Source organism: Arachis ipaensis, chromosome B03 (genome assembly GCF_000816755.2).
Source record: "Arachis ipaensis cultivar K30076 chromosome B03, Araip1.1, whole genome shotgun sequence".
Lineage (NCBI taxonomy): Eukaryota > Viridiplantae > Streptophyta > Magnoliopsida > Fabales > Fabaceae > Arachis > Arachis ipaensis.
In genome coordinates, this window is record NC_029787.2 from 132,016,361 (window position 1) to 132,022,618 (window position 6,258).

The following is a 6,258-nucleotide window of genomic DNA, read 5'->3' on the forward strand; positions in this document are numbered from 1 at the left end:
AAAATAATAATAAATATAATAAACAAGAATTACAATTATAAAAGTGTACAATGTCAAACAAAAAATTAACAAAAAAATAAAAATAATAATAAAAAAAAGGAAAACTGATAAAAAACATAAAAATTTCATAAATAAAATAATAACATGTATGAAGAGTAGGGTTATTATAAAAATTTCATACAAATAAAATAATAACATGTATGAAGAATAGGGTTAGTAGAAGGGAATTAAAGAAACTTAGAAGTTAGTCAGTGAAATCCAAAAACTAGGATTTGTTGCTTCTTATAAACGTGGAATAAGTATAGAATCACCCAAAAATTGAAGCGTTCAAAAAATTTGAACTTACTTCAACAAACACATCCTTAAATTAAATTCAAGTCCAAGAGCACAGCAGGGGTGGCAACGGGTAGACTAGAATAGGATTTGGAGTCTACTCTAATATTATTTGTGAGTTGAGAATATCTCAACTCTAAATCAGGGGTGGAGCTAGAAGAAACATTAGAGGGGGCTAAAAATATTTACACAATAAAATAATATTAAAATAAATTTTTGAGAGGGGCTAAACTGAAATTTACATATAATTTACATGTAAAAAATTAAAATTAGGGGGCCGTTGCCCCCCTTTCGCAGTATGTAGCTCCGCCCCTGACTCTAATCCTACCCATTATTAACTCGTGGATACGTGACTTTACCCACGAGTTAAAAAAAATACAACATTATTATATAACTTGATGATAATTTAAAATAGAAGTGACTTTTATGTAAAAAAAAATATTAAATTATTAATTAATGATTTTTTTTAGTGGCTAAGGATCTTTTGTATTTACTATTTAGTGAGAGGTTTTTGGTTCAACATCTACTTAAAACATTTTTATAGGGAGCCACTAAGATAAAGACGTCTAAAATGTCTTTTTTTAAAAATGTTTACTAATAATTAAAATTTAACACATAAAATCCATTAAATCGTATTATTTTTGTCAAAATTAGGTCATATAAATTAATTTGACCGAAAAAATGGTGAATCAAATCTTGAATCGGTCTAAATTAATAATATTTTTTTTAAAAAAATGACTACAATATCCTTATTATAGAAAATGACTAAAATACTTTTATTATATATATAAATTTTGAAAATTCTAAATCCTAACTCTATTATAGCAGAGAAGTAAAGAGTTAGAATTTAGAATTTTCAAAATTAATATATATAATAGGAATATTTTAGTTATTTTTTATAATAAATATATTGTAGTTATTTTCTATAAAAAATAATATTAATTTAGACCAGTTTAAAATTTGATTCACCATTGTTTCGGTTAAATTAATTTGTCTAGTATAATTTTAACAAAAATAACACAATTTAATCGATTATATGTGTTAAATTTTAATTATTAAAAAACATATTTAAAAAAAGACATTTTAAATGTCTTTATCTGAGTGGCTCTATATAATATATATGATTATATAGGATGTGGGTTCACAGTAACAAAAATGCAGAATTTTTTTTGTCAAGAAAATGAACCTTTTTTTTCCCTCCAAATACTTAAAATTTCTATAAAATAAAGAATGCAATGTTTTTTAAAAATGACCTATTATTAAAAATAATAAATAAATTAGCATATTACAAACTTTAATTTTTCTCTCTTTTTTGTAAAAAAGTAAATGTAGCCTATTTGAAATATTTTAAAAAATATAATTAATCTGAATAACAGGTTATTTAAAAAAATCCATTTATATAAAATATAACTAAATAGAAAATTAAGATTTTTTTAATTAAGATTGCAACACTCTCTAGTCTTTAGTAAAAAAATGTTCAAGAATAACCTAAAAGATGATATTTAAGTATATTAGTGTGTAGTGATTATCATTAAACTTTTTTCTTAGACTTTTATGTAGTTGTGTTTGTGTGAGTTGTGACCCTTAATTGGTTCCACTTGGGTGCTTTTGGTTAACATGTTTAGAATTTGCATTTGGTTTAATTCGGATGATGCAACTTTTGTATTGTTGTGGTCAAGAATTATGACATGCTTTTGTTTACTCCGCTTGCTTGAAAATGTAACTAACTGTTCTTCTCCTTAAGTAGCTCGAGTTGGCTTAATCAAGCTCTTAATAATGCTAGCAAACCAGTCTTGCTGAATAATAATAAATAATAATAACTGTTCTTTACGCCTTAACAACCTTTGAAAATTATTTTCTGTCGGCACGTGCGATAGTGACTGAAAACCCAGCTTCCAAAAATCAAAACTATGTGCTCCAATTCTTCTTTTTCACCACCTCAAATAGAAGGTGGAATATTTTTGCAACGCCCCCATTAAAGTATCCAATTGCCAGGTAAACGTAAATTTTTTAAAATTTAAAAATATATTTAAATTTTTTATCTTTTTAAAATTGGACATATCCATCCCTCATGTTTATTTAGGTCTGTCAAACTCAATAGAAAAATTAAACGTGACTCCCGTTATACTAACCTGGTTGATATAGATGGATACGTGACAGAGTTTTTAAAATTAGACAAATTAAACTCAGAGATCGATATGTCCAGATTTTGAAGAGATCAGAAATTTAAATGTAATTTTAAATTCTCAAAGATTTAAATGTTTGCAAACAAAAAATTCAGAAATCGATTTATCCTTTTTTTAGGGGTGAGCACGGGTCGGTTTGGTTCGGGTTCAAGGTAAAATTAGAATCGAACCGATCAAAAAGTAATTGGTTCGGTTTGGTTCGGATTTACGTTTTTTTGTGCTTGTACCCGAACCAAACCAAACCGATTAAGACCGGATTGGTTCGATTCGGGTAGCGGATATCCGATGACTTTGAAATTCATAAAAAAACCAAATTGGCAAATTTTTATCTTAAAAATTCAACAAATACAATAAACATGTAACATCAACAGAAATAATGCAAACATATTAAACACCAAATACATTAAAAACTAAACTCAACAAAATCCAAACATATTAATAGTGAATAATCTTGTCTAATGAAAATATAAAAGTGCAATAGAAATATTATAAGTTAATTACAAAAGTCTAGTGAATAATCTTTGAAAGAAGCTAAAACCAAAACACATTAAAATCTAAACATTAGAAGTTAAATACAAAAGTGCAATAGAAATATTTGTCTAGTTTTCAAAGTCTTCACTCCATAATCTTTCACTCCATCAACCAAGCATATTCAAGAGTTTACTCCATGGTTGCGCCGTTAGTGAGATAGTATTAGGGTTATGAGTTGGAAAACCGATACCCGAACCAATCATATTTTATTTAATTAATTATGATCGGGTATACGGGTTGGTTCGCGTTCTGCGCCCCCAAAACCGATACCCGAACCAATCACAAGTAAATGTCATCAGTTTGGTTCGAGTTGGACCCGATTACCCGTCGGTTCCAGAACCAATTTAATTGGTTCGGAATCGAATTCGGGTGAATAATCGGGTATCCGTTACCCGTGCTCACCCCTATTTTTTTTTTAATTAAATCCANNNAAAATAACAAAATATAATATAAAAATATTAATTAAAATATAAACTTATAACATTTCATTAATAATTTCATTGTAAAATTTGTATTTTAGTTATAAAACATAACTTTGGATCGGACCAAATTTACTCGAAACATAATTCGAATTTGAGTCGAAAATTACATCAAATAAAAATGAGAAATCTAAATCCTACAAGGCTAGGGTAGAGTTTCAAAGCGAATCAGGTCTTAAATACCCCCTCAATTCCAAACGATTCTTGATGTAACGTTACATTATTTTTCCTCTCAATAATAATATAATCTTGAAGAGTTCAACGGCGTAATGTTATTTATTTATGGTCCAAAGTCTTCAGTAATATAATTCGTTACTGTACAATGGTCCCAGACCAATGGCTTTGTGAAGTACTTTGAAATATCGTAAGAGTCAACAAAGAAGAAAGGAGGAAATTACAGCATCCTAAATAGTCAATTGATTTTCATATCATAGTATAAATTACATTATACTATACCTGGTCATATTTTCCTTCCCCACACCCACGCATTAATTATGTCCAGTGTATAGTATAAGGTCTGAGGTTGATATTTAAATTTATATGCCAACTTCTTATAAAAGGCACTAAGATAAACTTTGACCAAGTACTATGTTTCAATAAGAAATGCTTTAAGGCAAAAACAGCACTAAAATATTTTAAGTGAGGGATCATACTCAAAGGAAAAAAAATTACTCCTCATACCTAGTTTATTATTTAACGACACCCAAAATAATAAAGTCCAATTAATAAAAATCGGTAGGACGGACACCTATTCGATCTCATAGAGGTCGAATATAACGATACGAGTTTAGTTTTATTTATCTAAATAAGTAATCGATTTTTACTATCTTTTTATTTATCTAAAAATGAGATCTCAACAACTTTTTTAACAAAAATAAATAACAAACTCACCATAAAAAATAAAATTATTTTAAAAGTAATTATTAACTCTACATCTACACTTATTATCTTGACACTCAAGTATTTTTCGAATTTCAATATACTGAAAAAATCTGTTTAAAATCCTTACTAACTTAAATATCGAAATTTCTTATAAGTATCATCCATACCTCCTCACTAGGGTTGGCAATGGGTAGGATAGAGTAAGGTTTGGACCCTACCCTAACCCTATCCGCGGGTTGAGAATCTCTCAACCCTAACCCTACCTGTACCATAAAATTCTAAACCCTACCCTATCCTACCCTATCCGCAGAAATATCAAATTTTTTTAAAATAAATATAAAATTCAATCATTTTGAATTTTATACATATTAATAACATAAAAAATAAAAACTAATGCTCTAAATTACTAAATTAACTAACTAGTTTAGTGGTTGTTCACTTATTGTAAGTCATTACATAAGGGAGGTTGTAGATTTAACTCTTACTTCCTTCACTATAAATCTAATTTTTAAAAAATATGTGTTGTATATGAAGTGCGAGTAGGGTAGAGTAGGATACACCCTAAACCTGTACCCTACCTACCTGCAGCGGATAGGATAGCCTACTCTAACTGAACGAGTTGGACCGAATTAAGTACCGCGGATAGGATATGAATTACCAGCCCTACTCCTCACGAAAAACTCGGACATTACTCCAACAGCTTCATCCTTACAAAAAAAACATCGAACTTTTCGTCCAAAAGCATCTAAACTTCACGTTCAGTCCAAACCACTCTGATTCTAAATAAGCCTTAAAACAATTACCAATATGATGTTCAAACTAATTCAATTATAAACGAACTAAACTAAAAAAAGAAACAGAGAGTATATGAAGTGTGAATACGTTGCAATAGACAATAGTTATATATAGAAAGATGACTTGGTTTGCATGATGAGGCTGTTGCCCATTGGCCAGTATTAATAATCATATTAAAAAGACCGAAAAAACCCAGAAAAAAAATAACAAATCCAAAAATTTAAAAGTTATCATATAAAATTTTGTTAGTTCTCTAAGTTTATCCATATAAAAAAGGTCTTAATTTGGTAAACCCCAAGTGATGTGAGGATGATACGATGAGGTGTAGAATTATCGAAACCTAACCATTTATTGACTCTTGGCAGCCACATATATATGAATCCTAACTTTTGTTGGCCTCACAAGTTATTTTAATTGAAACTAGAACTTTCTGTCTTATAAACATGTTCATCATGAAATTCACGACCAAAATAAAGAATGTATACGCTAAATCCTGGATTAGGCACGTCATTATTATTAGCTATTAAGTATATGATAATTTAATGACCATTATTTTGGGGGCAGGGGTGAATATGTATTTCCTTATCACACGCGTTAACCACTTTTAAGTAGTGTTTGTTTTGAGGTACTGACACAGAGATTGAGAGACTGAAATTTAGTATTGTATTTCTTAGTCGAGAGACTGATACTAAAATGTCTCTAAAATTTCAGTACCTCCAAAAAGTATCGACACAGAAATTGAAATATTTAGAGATAAAGACTGAAACTTTAATAACATTTTATACCTAAAATACTTTCATTTCAATTAATTAATTCTAATTTTACCCTTTGTGCAAATTAAATTAGAATTTCATTCTTATTTCAATTTCTGTCTTTCATTTTGCACCAAACACAATACTGATATTTATTTCAATCCTTATCTCTTAATCTCTGTCTTTCAGTCTCAGTCTTTCTGTCTCTTCACCAATAGCTAATTATATAAGTTCTTGTTCTATGCTTTTTGTTGCTAGAAATACCAAAGAATGACTTAGATGTAATAAATTTATGGATTA